The 16,522-nt window shown below is 33.7% G+C and overlaps 1 protein-coding gene across 2 annotated transcripts in view; it reads right to left on the bottom strand.

The window, feature by feature from the left end:
* Dgk (diacyl glycerol kinase 1) overlaps positions 1-16,522 on the bottom strand; it is a 911,622-nt gene that overhangs the window by 738,781 nt on the left and 156,319 nt on the right. For both annotated transcript variants that reach the window (XM_085814117.1, XM_085814118.1), the window contains one exon: positions 6,766-6,838. The gene's annotated coding sequence lies outside the window, so the exon portion shown is untranslated. The remainder of the gene's footprint in view (positions 1-6,765; positions 6,839-16,522) is intronic.

The following is a 16,522-nucleotide window of genomic DNA, read 5'->3' as shown; positions in this document are numbered from 1 at the left end:
ACTCGAATCCTGAGCCTCTTGAATGCACGACGAGTGTGCTACCGTTACACCACGAATGCCTGCTGGAAGGATTCAGAAAATACTTATCTAGGTAATTTGGTATCACGCTGCAAAAAAACGTAGAGTATAAGGTATTCTAAGAGAAAACCTTACATTTGCACGTCAATTAAAAATGTATGCGATCTTTGTTTTATTTGTTCCAAAAATATTTCACTCGAATTTAAATTCGTAGAATAAACAAATTTCTCGCAATAAACTGCATAATTTATTAATGCATTTTATATCTTTGCTACAAAATTTAATAAACACATAATTAAATTAAAACTACCTGAAATCAGTTGAATGTAAAAGCCGTTTAAGATTTTTTTTTTTTTCAGCCGCAAACATTAAGTCTTCAGATTCAGCGAGTGGTATAATCTGATCAACTAATTAATTTACATTTTAACATTAATAATTGGAAACGCGTCGTGTTTCGAATTTATCTCGTTGTCTGCATTTTGATCAAACGACAGAAAAACTTACGTAGACAAGTGGTACAACCAACAACATTGGGAAATTTGCGAAAAGCCACATTTCTTTGTAGGCATATTTTCTCGGAGATTTTAATTATGAGTTACGAAAAATACCGAATTTTGAGGAGAATTCATAATTAGAAAATGCTTGGCGGTGAAGAATTTGGCTACGAAATAAGCAGCATAACGTTGAAATACAAAAATTCTTCTTTTAATATTGCTTAATGAAACAAATAAGGAGATAATGGGCTTATCGACTTGACGCACACATCAGTGTGTTTGTTATCTGCTTATGTATCTGACTGAACTACGTATAATGTGATAATTATAATACAATTATGTTCTTAATTAACGATAATGTGATTCTTATATGGCTTAAAGTAACAAGCGCTAATTATTTTAAGAACTTAAAAGGACATGCTAATAAATGTGCGGTCGGGGATTTAAGATTTAGCTTCTAGGGTTGGAAATTTAACTCAATGTTTCTAAGATTTTTTCTCCTGTATCATCAGCATATCGTTCTTACTTAAACAGTTTTCATTTTAATACTGTTGGATGCGCTATCTAGCTTTTATTTTTATACTTTTATATAAATACAAGGTATAATAATAAAGTTTGATAAATGGCGTCATAGGATGTGCAAGCGTAGTATGGGAAGCGAACGAAGACGTATGGGAAAAATATTCCACAATGTGCGGAACAGGTCTGAGTGTGGCATTGTAATACACACATTCTATTAATAATACTATAATATTGTTGCGTTGCGTGCGGTAGGGGTTCGTAATAAATTGACTGAATGCACACAGGCCCGATGATAGGTTAATAAAATTTATTTTATCAAAAGAAACACTTCAAAGATCTGGAATTTTTCGCAGAAATACTCCGCCTTTATTTATTACTGTGGGATATCGTCCAGGTATCCCACAGTGTGACAGAGTACAATCAGTAGTTACGCTTCAGACTAAGAATGTTGAACACAACGCAATGCAAGGCGCATCTTAAGAGAAACCTAACCTCGGATCTCACGCTGAACTAGCAGCTCGCAACAAGAATAATGTTAACTAATAAGTTAACTACTAACTGAGAGCAGATGCTCTCTCTCCCGCCTTATATAGTTTTCAACCTGCCGGAGATATTTCTAGTATTTCTGCTTCTCTAAATTCTTGGAAAGCAATATGACGGTCGAATTACGGTTGCAGCTAATGTAGAAATGGTACTTTTCCGTTTTGCCGGCGCAAGCGATAAAGTCGCCAGTAATCGTACAATTGATGCCAAACAGAATATCCTCGCTGGTAACCTTTTATGCCTCACTTTTAAAAGAAGCCGCAACCATTTATTATCAGATTGATTTTTCCTTTCAATACTGGCATACAATTACATAGAATTTTTACCAGAATAGTTCAATTTTATGCCCTAAGGCCATTCACGGTAATTAAGTCAATTCGGATACAATCGCACCGCTCACCCGAAAAAAGAAAAAGGCGAAGTCAAGAGTTAAATTCATCACTCCTAATGAGAATGCACTAGCGAAGTAAAGCACGGTGGTTTTACATAATTTCTGAGTAAGCTATTTGTACGAATTGACATAATTCTTGCATATAAACTTATATGCCAAATTAATATTTAACTTGAAATTAATGTAGATAATTACCGAGAGAATTAGATTTTTGTAACGTAGTTTATGTGAGTGAGATCACTTGGTGTCAAGTGATATGAACCGGCAAATTAGGATGTTGAACCATAAAAGCGTAGTAAATTCTTAAATTAACGTCTTTTTACAAATTTATCGTCTTTATTTATTGGGTTTTTACCAAACTTTAAACGATATTAAAATGTTCATGCCTTCAAAATAAAAATTTATTAGAACTAACATTCGTTAACATTTTTTATTTGTGTATATTGTATGTTGTCGCCAATAAAGTCTGCTTGGCGAGATTTGTGCCGGCGAAATGGAAAAGTACCGTAGTAATCAATTAGATTTATTCATACACTACTCATTAGGGTGATACAGGGACAAGACAAAAATATCGCCATGTTTGGCGAATATAATAAGGCGACAAAATAAGTCTCCAAAACCGTTGTCAGCTTGATGATATCTCGCCAAATTACCGAAATACCCTTTTACTCTACGTTAAATGGACTTGTCCCTGTATTCCTACTTTTCCGGCATAGCTTGTCTCTTAAGATTTTCCCGTTACTTTACACAGTAAAATACAATAATTTCACAAATGATTACACTAAAATCATCTATCTATATACAAAGTTCGTAACAATATAGCATATAGAGATATAACGATAGCTGTTAAATGGAGCAGTAAATGAATTTAAAGCTTTTTCAAACCTAGTAAATTTGCCTAAGAGACCATGACATTATGAAGTAAGATAACAGACTCTTTACTTGGTGATAAGAGATGTGGATTGGGAAAATTTTGCCTGTAACCTTTCAAGTGTTTTCATTGCTTGGTTAAAAAAAAAAAAAAAAAAAAAAAAAAAAAAAAAGACGACACATTAAAACCAAACCAAAATTACAATTGTTGAAAAACATGGCGAGTAAATATGTATAAAAATAATGGAAAAACATTAAAACTAGGGAAAAAGGTTTAAAAAAATTCTTAAAATATAGCTAAAGTAGTAAAAATTATCCATAAATTTGTAATATTGTAATGTAAGTGTATACATAATCAACCATTGTATTATATTTTTATGTAGACACTTATATTTGCATAGAGTGCAGTAACAGGTGAAACAGGGTTCTCGTCCTTCACTCTGGAAACTGTGCATTAAATGAGATTGCACAGCCTAATAGTTTCACAATTTAAATTTTTGTTTTTCCGGGGGGATCTCGTAAAATTCTGTTTTTTTTTTTTTAAATTTTTTAAATTTTTTTTTTTTTTTTTTTTTTTTATAGTCTGTTATTTATAGTTAAAATTATTGGCTCATAGAATAGGCTGCGTCAGTCGATACGTTGTTTACTTTTCTTAGGCTTGGACATGCCTTTTTTATGACGTAATATTGTTAGGCCTTTTCTTAAAAACAAGTTATACGCATGCTATATCTTCTTATTTAAAGAAAAATTTGCGCAAAATTTTTGAGTATATGAGCAATGCAGAGTTTACTCTGAGTTTTAAGCGAAAAGAGATCGCTATGTACATGGGCAAAACCAAGGTAATGCGCAATGCCGAGGTTGTGTAAGTCTCTGATTTTTTAAGTGAAAATAGATCGATGTGTACATGGGTAATGCAGAGGTTGTGCGCGATGCCGAGTTTGTGAAATTCTCTCATTTTTCTAAGTGAAAATAGATGGATGTGTACATGGGCAAAGCCAATGTAGTGAGCGGTGCCGAGTTTGTGCAGTTCTCTGATTTTTTTTAAGTGAAAATAGATCGATGTGTACATGGGCAAAGAAAATGTAGTGCGCAATGCAGAGTTCTATGATGCCGAGCAGTAATGTAACGTAATTTATGTGCAATGTTCAACATATCGTTCATATATTTCAAATTTGTATTGTTGTTTTAATTGTAAATTATATTTAAGCCACTTTTTTCATTTAAATTGTATTTTTAATTGTTCGGTTTTGATATATTGATAATGCTTTCCGACTTACGGTAAATATCGATAGTCCGACGATCTACTCAACAGTAGCAAAACTGTAAGCTTTGATCCTAATAGCAAACACTACGTATTAAAATAACGAAGTAAAGTAACTTTTTTATTTATGTGTATTTATTTTCTAGTATGCCTGAAGAGAATATGACGTGATTTAAGAATTTAAGAAACTGATATGAAAGCTGTGTATAATGTTCATATGGAATAAAAAAATATTTATCTTTTTTTATTAATGCAAAGTTTAAAATTTTTAGAAAATATTGAAAATTGTCTAGTTATTGGTATGTAAGGAATTATACCGTTACGTAAGCAATAAGGTAATTTGTAAAAATGATAAAATTGAAATGTTTCACAATATGAATTTAAATTTTAAAAAATCTTTTTTTATTTGTATAAATGCTGAAGCTTAAAAATCTGAAAATATTTAAGCTGTATGAAATACAAGTATTAGAGACTGCTACGTTGTTTATCGTTTCAATAATTGGTAGAATTCGCCTACTGTATCATGGTAATTTAAATATAAACAATTTATTATACTTATTTTCAGTAACGCCTAAGCTTAAATGTTAGAAATGTAAATTTAAAGTAAAGAATTTGATGTTAATTTACAATAATAAACAATTCATTATTATTATTTTTAAGAGAAAATAGAAAGTACTCGTAGCGTAAATGCGAGAATACATTGTGACGTCACAAGCTTATTTCCACCCATTTTTTTATGGACGTCACACAGCTTCGCTTCTACAACTTTGTTGATGCAGCCTATTCTGCGCATTTACCAAATTATTCTAAGGGTGAAATAGCTAAAGATTTCCGGTATTGTTTTAAAAATTACATTCTTTTAACCTTAATCATTTTCATTAATTATTCCTTAATATGTTTTCTTTTAAAATCGTGTATAATAGTCGTAAATTTACTTCTATTATCCACGATTTTTGAAGAAATCCAGATGGACGCCATTTTTGAAACACGGAGTTTCGTCGAAAATCTCGATGGTAACCATTTTTCTAAACAGCGTATTTTACGCGCTTTTGCGAAACAAATTCGCCAAACTTTGAAGGTGGGCTATACTGAAGCTGCTCTCAACATAGCAACATCTTACATTGATAAATGTGCTTACAATATCTACGGCCCATCTGCGATAGTAGTAAATCACAGACATTACATAGCCTTACCTAAAACATGCGATTCTGATTTTCATTGTTCTGGGGAATGTTTTCGAGAATATAGAATTGGATTTATTTTCCAAATCTAATGTTACATATGAAAAGTCAGCTTTTCATTGAGAAAACGTTTTTTGATTAGCTCGAGACGAAGTTCAGAATCTTAAACTATGCTCGACTAAACTTCAACTACGCCAATGTATTTTATTAATTTCAAAAATAAAATTTATGTTAATAAAATTCATGTTTTCGTATTCATAGTTTTTTATAAATTAACGATTTCCATAAAAAATCATTATGATTCTAAAATCTCTATTAATTTGATTTGACTTAGAAATGCTAATATAGATAATCGCCTTTCCGGATAACTGGATTTTTTGACATTATTTCCTATCAGTTTTTAAAGTAAAAAGGAAGGTAAGAGACAAAGAGACGGAATATTTCATTGCTGCGCTTATTTGTGGCTATTTCAGAAACTACAAGAGGCTTTGAAATTCGCGGATATACAGAATGTGGAATACAATAATTTATATCTCAATACTTTTTATTATCAGAGGTTATTGTGTTTAAAAATAAGAAATATGGATATCAAAATAAATGTGATACTCCGTAGAAAATGGCGCAAGGAAATAAATATAATCATGTTTGCAACATCTTAAAAAACATAATCTGTTTCCTTTAGCAAAGAGGAATCCAGTTATAAATCCTTTCACAAATACTGCACATACAATAAAACACTTCAAAGGAATTCCACCTTATGGTCAAAGATTATTATGAGATGATATTTGAAGCGGAGGCTTTAGCTTAGAAAAAATAATCTAAAGCAAATATTTTATCTTCACTTTTAAATGTTATATCATAGTTCGAAATTCATGGTTTTATATCCAAAAGAACAAAATGTATTACAGTGAAATATTGGAATTTTTTCTTCCTCCCCCCTCAAAAAATATAGAGAGACTATTCTTTATTTACGTAGAACATAAGTTGTAAGAATAATCAGCAATGTAATTAACAATGTGTAATTAATAATGTAAGAAATGTATTATAAATATTTTGTATTTAAAAATTGTGATAAATTTACAATTTTAATGCAAAAATTCGCCTTTATTAAGAACTCAGTTCGAATGAATTAATTATTTATTTTTTTTTAATGGTAAACTCACTAATATTTTAAAATACGCTTAGTTTTAAGAAGAAGAATTCGAATATTCGGAATTCAGCAATTATCTGAATGATTTTGGCGAACACGAATAGTCAAAGTGGCCAACACGAATAAAAGTAAATATTTTAAAGTTAATACTTTATATAAAAGAAATTATTTTATAACTTGTCTGATTCGTGTCTGAAAAGCATATTACCTCTAAATTTAAAAGGAAATTATAATATATTCTAGTCTCCATTCTTACCCATGTATTCGGCATCAGTTCATCATTATAGGACATAATTTAGATTTGGTGTGTAAGAAGAGAAAACACGACAGCTTACCCTTTAATTCCAAAAGGAGTTTTTTCCTCAACAGAAATCAATTTCGAACTTCCATCACGCACTGCAGAACAATCTAAAATACAAAAAAGATATTTTTAGAATACACAGTATTAAATGCTTCACATAATATGCAGAATCCATTTATTCATGTTTCCTAATCAACATTTCAATGATTTCTAATCTATTAATCGTGAATTGCATGAGCATGGAAATGGTTTCAATTGAATAATTAATGTAAAACAATGTTTCTCAATCTGTTTTGCGCCATGCACTCCTTTCACCATGACTAGTAGACCATCTCAATTATTCCTTTCACAAACAAACAGACAGGCAGGCATACTAGCAGACAGACAGACAGACAGACGGACAAACATAATTTTTTAATATGATTTATGAATTAAAGAACAGAAGCAAATAAAATGTTGATAAGTAATAAAACTTCAATAAAAGTAGTTTTTATATTCATAAACTAAGCACTTAACAGATAAATGCTGACCGCACTGCTCTCTAAAACTATGAAATCCCTTGGGAGGGGGCGAATTCTCCCTTGGCGTAGAGCTCCCGATATAGAAAATAACATTAATGAATCTTGTTTTTTTTTTTATGTCGGTTTGGCAAACAAAGGCTATGCTCGCGTATCATCATTAGATAGCATTACGATTATAGAAGTAAGAACCACGAGGCTAAGTTTTCTCCAAGGCAAAGAAGGATAATATTTAATAGATAACGGTCTAATAAGAAAATATAAGAAAAGGGACACTATCACGTCAGAAGTTAAGCTTTTCGGAACCCAAGTCTCGAGGGTGAATTCTGCTAACTATATGGGTATCACCTTCAACAGAAACTTCACCTGGTCTGACCGTATGTACAGAGTGTGTGGTAAAGATTATAGCATTATATTCAGGCAGTTTCCACAACTAAAAAGTAAACATCTTTCTCTGAATTTGAAAATCAGACTGTATACCTTCATCACCCGGCCGATTATTACTTACGCGTCCCCCGCATGGGTGAACGTCAGTGAAAACGAAATTAATCACTTTCAGACTCTTCAAAACAAGGTTTTTACTCCAATACTCCCTAATTCGTTAGGAATAGAAGGCTTCACCCGGACCTTAAAATGGAAATAATACAAGATTTCATCAGTAGACTGAATGAAACGTTTTACAATAGGATCATGTGTAGTAACCCTGCAAAATTTGCGAATGTTCTAACCTACGAAATTTTACAAGAGGATAAGAAAATCAGACCGTTCTCTGCACACGTTTTCCATCATGATCTTCGTGACCAGGTCAACCAATTAGAAAGCGGAACCTCACAAACTGACGTCCCTCAATCGTAGATTTCATTTTCTCATTTTCTACTCAGTGTAGGAATTCATTCAGTAGTTCAACACACAGACAGTCAGGCATCTACTCTAAAAGGAGCAAGGTGCTTCACACTCTTTGCTCCATCTATTTCTGCCTCTCCTAGAGAAAACGTTGCTGATGTTTTTCACCTCCGCCAGGCCCGTTTGGGACTCATTAAGGAACTGGTAAGAACAGGAAAGGAAACCTGCTGCAGTGGACCAGTGTGTTACAAAAGTATCGATAGATAACGGTAGCAAGAATATTCAACATACTTATCGTTACAGTTTCAGAACAAACTCTTCTGACATAATCCTATGACATATCAAATTAATGTGCGACGACTGGCGGTGCAAGAACGTGATCCCTTCAATTAGGAATGTAATGAACCAAAGAAAAGTAGTACTGTGTCAAAGTACATTCCAGTGGAATTCTGCAAACGCTCAAGTTATCAGTCAACACTACATGCAATAGACATTGCATTTCAGGATTATGTCAGAAGAGTTTGTTCTGAAACTGTAACGATAAGTATGTTGAATATTCTTGCTACCGTTATCTATCGATACTTTTGTAACACACTGGTCCACTGCAGCAGGTTTCCTTTCCTGTTCTTACCAGTTCCTTAATGAGTCCCAAACGGGCCTGGCGGAGGTGAAAAACATCAGCAACGTTTTCTTATTAGCAACTAATGCAAGTATTTTTATCATCAAAACATGTTTTACATGGTCCACTGAGCACTGTTAAAATAATGGAATGACTGACGCTATAAGGCTTAGTTGGCTGGATGAATTACGTTTTCCCTGTTTGGAGTAGATAGCAATATTCGTACATAGCCAGCAACAAATAACAGCGCGTGAAATTACTCATTTACCTTCTCAATAATTATATGCGGAAGATGAATGTAGCTCTGTCTTGATTCGGAATATTTTTTATCCAGCTTGTTAATTCTCTGGAGTCTTCAATGGCAAGAGTGACAAAGATTCTGATTGCAGACCATTTGCACATCTAAAACACCATGTTAAACGATGACGATGGATTTTAATGGCATAATAATACTTCCATTCTTTATGCACAGCTAACGTAGCAATGTTTCAGTTAACATCCTCAGTAACTTCTAGGTACTCCAACTATCCCAGCAATCTCGAAATATAATACTACCTGGAGAATTCATAGACCCCACTTAACTGACGAGTATCTCACAACGATACCCAAAGATCACATTATGCAAGAGTTATATAGATGTCTCCGATTTATATATTCTCAGAAAGGCCTGCACAACTCGTTGACTAAATGACGTAGGTGAGCAGGTCACATGGGACAGGTGGCAGGACATAGTCCGATCCTGTGTGTAGCGAAGTGGAAACGTTGATAGCCATTATTGCTAGCATTTCGAAGGTGGTAATTCAAAGATGCAAAGAAAAACCCCATGTCATATACTTCCGATAAGTTAGTAAAGATGTTAAATTCTGGCCGCAAAACCGCTGAAAGAACCAGGTGTAATAAGGAGTGGAGACTTGACATAATATTGTAATAATATGTGTCATCAGCATACATGGCAAGTGTTGCATTGATGTTGTCTGGTGTGTCATTCGTATAAACTGAAAAGAGTATTGGCCAAACAAACTTTCTTGGGAGACTCTCCCGTGTATTTGACGGCGTGTGGAGTAATAATTGCAGAGAACGACATAAAAGCAATCTTTAAGCTACGAATTAATGATGTGTAGGATGGATATATCCTTGAAGTCCTACAAGTAACTCGTCCGGCCACACACGATCAAAAGCCTTGGAAATATCCAGAAACAGTACGGCAGCGATTTGGTGATTTTGGAGCCTTGAAAATAAGCTCTGTCACTCTATATAGTTCATGGCATGTACAGAATGTTTTCTTCTGAATTTATGTTATTGTTGTATAAATAACCATAAATTCCAGCATTCTGTGCAGGATGGCCGCTTCGACGTTCTTGCTCAGCGAGAAGAAAAGACTGCTAGGTCTATAAGATGAAGTTTTCTGTAGGATCTTTACCGGGATTCAAGACTGGCGCTAGTTGACTAAATGCCACATCGAATAACTGCAGTTATCCGGGCGCATACTGGAGTTAATGCTTTATTTAAATGCACTCAATGTCCTTGCAGTCAGCCTATAGCGAATTCTTTCACTAATTTAAAAACAAATTAGACAAAATAACATTTAAAAAATTAAGTTATTTGAACTGTGCTAAAAGTTTTGTTACGATTATTATGGATATGTTACCGTGAAAGACCGAAATTAGAGAATGTTGACTTTCACCGGAGAATGTCAACATTCACCAAATACGTCCGTGAAAGATCGAATACTGCATTACATTCTTGCACATTCGAACCCACATCGGTGTATGTTGACAATTACAGATATGCTCTGATGTAGGTCGAAAAGAGAGGAGTATATGTACCTAGACGCTTGTCATTGCAAAAGGAAGTATTCCACAAATAAATGCAGTTGTAAAAGCAAGAGTCTCTTGTGCAATTCAAAGTGTCATAATAGTTTAAGTTGTTGCAATAAATAAGATTTGAATCACATAATTTAGGAAGTTTTTTATTTATATTATTTCCTTTCTCATTTTGAATGTACTGTGTGTTTTAAGTTTTTATTTTAAGTCTCAAGTGCGTTTCTTCGCGACTGAATTACGGAGAAGAAAATATAAAATTCTTATATGTTCAACATTTACCGGTGTAAGTCATAAATAAGAGTATTTGGAAAATATTTCGGACATGCACTAAGCAACTATGTGAATGTTGACATTCACCGGTGAAAGTCGACATTCTACAGATTTCGGTGTTTCACCGTAACAGATATAGTAAATCCACATTCACAAAACTATGGGCAGGTGAAAAAAACCTTTTCTCCTAAAATCAATATATAACCACCCCTCAATATGCATCAAACATGACTCGAGAAAATTCGATTTTATGCAAATTTTATGCCTGCCAATGCAATAAAAATGAATGGGAATAATTTTTGCCGAATGAGGAAAGTCGGATATAAAGAAAATGCTGAGACAGCGTAAGTCGAGTGCCTTTAAAATATAAACATTTAGCATCGTATTTATACCATAATTCCTTTTTATTTTAAAGGAAAAACAACTTTGGCAGATTTTAGAACTTATTTTTATCAATTCGTAATTGTTCTATCGTATAACTTTTAGATTTTATCAGAAGAAGAGATAACTATCATGGTGAATAAGTATTTAAATTTTTCTTTGACTAGAAAAGTCAAACCGGTATAATACTGTTTGACTTTTACAAAACAAATAGTACATACAAAACATACATTATAATTAGATTTATTAAATTTACACTATAATACTAATTACCTAATGCTTAATTCTAAAGTAATAACAACTCCCTAAAAATAAATTCAAAATACCTTACGGCCTTTCATGTCTATGAAAAGTATACAAACAATTCCTGAGCGTTGCATTTAGATTTAAAAATTTAGAAAGCCTAATTCTAACCAGTTGCATATATTACCGAAGAGATTTTGATTTAAGAAAAATTAGATTTGTTAAAATTTTCCAAGCAGAATTCTATTTGTTTAAACTTCCGCAAACACCATTAAATTAAGCGCGGAACTGTGTTTATATCAGCAGGTTTTCTCAGATTAATATAAACGTACGATAAAACAATGTGGAACGTATCGATAATAAAACAGAGTTTTATGTTATCATATTCCTGTGTTCCGCCTCTTCTAATAAGACACTGGTATGAGATATCACAATCATTAGAATTAACAGAAACATCAGAATTTAGCATCTTTTTTATTCTAATCTTTAGCTATTGATATGATTCGAGAACAGACTTCCTTCAATTGTTTTAGAGTGCTAATTATCCTTAAATTAACACTACAACTTATATCTCTTCGAATACAATAAACTGACGGAAGAAACCTGTTCAAATAAAGAAAAAAAAACGAAGTTCTGCGATTTATATTTAGTTAAATTACTGCGTACAGATAAGTACTTGTAATTTACTTACACTTGAGGAAAGTTTTAAGATTAAAATTCCAATAACAATGCTTTGAGTGCAATAAAATCTTTGTAATGATATAGAAATTAACGAGAGACTAACCAAAATCAAGTCATTTTTTAACAGTTCTAAGGAAAAGTACACTACCCACCCCCCAAAAAAGGGGGAAAGTGTTCTATATCTCGCGTTCTACTGGGCCGATTGACGAAATTCAAACTGCGTTTTTCATGTCTCGAAAGCGCAACTTAGGATGTATATTAGATTTATATATAGCGTTGTTCATAGTTATTTTGACACAAAATAGGTATTTTGACACACAATCCGACTTTCTCAGAAATTGACTTTCCAATTTTTTTCCCATATTTCGATTCTACGACTCAAATTATGCCAAACTGCTGAGTTTTGTAAAATTCGCACGAGTAGGTTTTAAACCATTAGCTCTCAAAATTTTAGATCCTCCATGTTAATTAAACTTGATACATATTTATTAATTTCTTTTTTTTTTTTAAATTTACTTCATTTCTTCTTCCAGAATTCGAAATCTACGCTTAATCCAAATATAATTCGGCTATTTTTTATAATTTATTTTTTAAATTTGTATTTTTAAACATTTTAAAAAAATTTTTCGAAAGCATTTTTGAATTATAACCTATAAAAGTTTTAACAGCATCTTAAAGTAGATGCATTTATAGCACACCTGCAAAATATTTGAGATTTTTTATTCAGAATTTTCTAAGACATACTTGAATTTGCATATTGGAGCTTTTTGAAATTTGGCATCTTTTTGTTTTTAAGTGATAATAACGCCAAACGATAATACGCACTATGTTAATATTACTTGAAAGTATGAACGGAGAGTTTTTTTCCGCTTATCCACAATGAAAAATAGAAAAGGAAAATGGGTTGTTATAAATTAAAAAGTTCGCCAAATAAATTATTCTTGTCGAAAACCGAAAAAAATCCGGCAAGATAAATTTTAAAATTTCTCATAAATGTTGTACAAAATTTTAGAAAATATAATACTCAGGCAAAATTTGAATCGTAGAACGCAAATATTGAAAAACATTGACACGTCACTTCAAGAAAAGTCCGATTATGTGTCAAAATTTCTATATTACAATGATGCTATATATAAATCTAATACATATCCTAAGTCGCGGTTTGGAGACATGGAAAATGCAATTTGAATTTTGTCAATTGTCCTAGTAGATGGGGAGCTATAGAACTTCCCTCATTTTTTGTTTTTCGCAGTGTACATTCATTAAAAGAAACCTCAAGAAAGAACCTCATACCTCAAGAAAGAAGAAATGACACAGGAAACACAATATTAGCTCAGTTTTACACATTGAGCATATGCTAAGTTGCAGTTTAAAATATTTCACTTAATCAGCTTAGTAAATTAGCTGAAATATCCTCCTTACTTTTTATTACTTCCTTGTACGAAAGAAAGTACTGTAATTTCAAACAATTCCGGATACCATGTTTCAAAAAAATATTCGTTTTGACCGCTATCGAATGAAATATAACAAAGTTTTTGTATGACATCTACACGTATGGACAGAATGAAGGACTCTTTCCCCCCAAAAAAATTATAAAATTGATTTTAAAATAGATTCAGAAGAGAATTTTTCGTGGCGTCTCTACGTACGTACGTATGTATGTGTCTGCAATAACTCAAAAACGAGTAGCCTCAGAACGTTAAATTTTTTAATATGGGTCTTTTATAGGATGCAATTGTGCACCTCCCGTTTTGGTGGCAATCGGCCGCACAATCGGTATATACAGGGTGTTTCACTAATCATGGGACAAAATTGGAGGTGTGGTGGAGCGTAATAAAACATGCATTTTTTGTATAGAAATGTAGGATTTAAAGTGACGGGTTAAGGGAGGAAAGTGTGTTTATGTACAAAATCAACGCAAAGTTCTTCTTTGCAACAATACAGTATTCACAATAGATGTTCAGAAAAGGAAACACTAACAGTAATAATAGAAACTACAGTTGTGACTGGCTGACAATGCAGCGGTAGAGGGCGGTAGTGAGCCGGACAAACTACAGTCCGATGCATCAGAGGATAATTCGCAACTCTTATGTCGAGCGTAATGGGTGAGTTTACGCACAGGGAAAAAGCTGACATGCAGCTCATGTATGGTGCTGCTAATGGAAACGGTAGAAGAGCGTTACGGTTGTACCAGGAACGGTTTTCGAACAGGCGTATTCCGAAGCACACAATGTTCGAGAGTTTGCATCGGTCTCTGTGTGAAAACGGGTCATTTGAAGCCACCTCTGACACAGGAGAGGAAGAAGAAGTGCACGACAACCTCGCATTGAAGAACTACCTTGAACATTGTGCATGAATCACCTCAGACAAGTACAAGAGCTATTGCATGTCGTCTGCAGCTGAGTCATTTCACCGTTTGGAGAGTATTGCATGAAAATGGTTTGCACCCATACCATTTGCAGAGAGTCCAAGCCTTGCAAGAGACAGATTACCCTCTTCATTTCTGTCATTGGTTCTTGCAGGCAGTGTGCGGAGCGGGCGGATTTCCCATCGGATGTGCTATTCACCGACGAGGCAACTTTCTCACAGGACGGCATCTTCAATAGCCACAAAATGCACGTGTGGGCAACTCATAATCCACACGGTACACGTCCACATGCATTCCAAATCCGCTTCTGCATGAATGTGTGGGCAGGTATTGCTAAAGACTACCTCATAGGCCCATACCTACACGTACAAAAAAATGGCTTAGGTTATCATATTTTTTCTTCAAGAGGTGCTACCGGAATTGCTGCAGGATGTTCCGGCTGTCGTCCGTGATCGCATGTGGTTCCAGTATGATGGTGTACCAGCTTATAACCACGTGCGGGTCCGCAATTACTTGGATAGGGCATTTCCGGGCCGATGGATTGGCCGTGGTGGACCCGTTCGATGGCCACCCCGTTCGCCAGATTTATCCAGTTTGGATTTTTTTTATGCGGCCATCTGAAGAGCATTATTTACGAGACTCCCGTTGACTCACTGGAGGACCTCGTTGCACGACTATCCACTGCGGCTGCAAGCGTGCACGAAATGTCTGTCGTTTTTCAAAATGTTCGTCAATCCCTTCTGCGACGTTACCAGGCATGTATTACTGCTGGTGGTCGCAATTTTGAACATTTATTGTCAATACTGTATAGCTACAAAGAAGCACTTTGCGTTGATTTTGTACATAAATACATTTTCCTCTCGTGTCGCTCTTTTGCGTTCCTGTCTTAATCCGTCACAGGACACCCTACATTTCAATAAAAAAATGCATGCTTTAGTACGCTCCACCACCCCTCCAATTTGGTCCCATGATCTATGAAACACCTTGTACATACACATATACCCACTGTGTTACTCGGCTCCGTGATCTCAGTATTTTTATTATGCTGGTAAATTGTGCACATTTTGCTTTAAAAATGCTTATGTTGTTCTTATCTTTCGGTTAAGGTTTTTATGCCTTTAGTTAACCTGCATGCAATATTGTAGAATTCTCTACAATTTAAAAGTTGTTTAAGTGCGGCTAAGCCTAATTTTTTTTTACCATGGCAGCTATATTTGTTTATGTTTGAAACTTAACAGAATAGTGGATTTGTTGCCAATCTAGAGAAACTAAGCTTCGCAACAACAAAGATAACGTCTTCTTTTATTTTTGCGAATTAAATCATGTTTAATCCATTCTGGAGTTAAAATTTAAGTTATTAAATTATCTCATATTTTAACTCAGCATAGCGTCCACAATAAATTAAGTCAGTTTCTACGTCTTCAGTGTCTTTTTGCTGAGTGACACCAAAAGTAAACTTTCAGTTTTGTGCAGCGCAAAATCGGCCTTCTAGTTTGTTTGCAGATTGCTTGTTTTTGCGTAGAAACTCTAATTTTAATTGTAAAAATTGTTTTTATATTCTGTTAACTGGATTTATATTTTGTCTTTTCTATATTTTTCAATTTAAATAATAATATTTTGAGTTTTAACGTATTTTTGGCTTCTTGCGATGCGAGAACTGAATTAATTGAATGAGAAAACTATCTCTAATGAAATTCAAGGAAATAAGTTTAAATGAAATGCAGGAAAAATGCGTATAATTTAATATTACATACAAGGAAGTTATGTGATGCACAGATCAGATTTTTACTTCCTTCTAAGAAGTAAAGGAAATATTGTAATCGCGAAACATTTCAGGTATCATATATCAACGTAAATATCCATTTTCACCACTCTCGAGTCCACCGGAACAATGCTTTTGCGTGACATGTATTTGCATGGTCAGAATAATGGTCTCTTTCTCACAAAGCGGATTAAAATGTGGTTTTAAAATGGATTCAGAAGATATTATTTCGTGACGTCTGTAACGTATCCCGTATAACTCAAAAATGAGTAGCCTCAGAATG

This window comes from Stegodyphus dumicola, chromosome 3 (assembly GCF_044657685.1).
Source record: "Stegodyphus dumicola isolate Sdum_Otavi_A_Nest chromosome 3, ASM4465768v1".
In the NCBI taxonomy this organism is placed as follows: domain Eukaryota; kingdom Metazoa; phylum Arthropoda; class Arachnida; order Araneae; family Eresidae; genus Stegodyphus; species Stegodyphus dumicola.
This window is presented reverse-complemented; position numbering and strand designations above follow the sequence as displayed.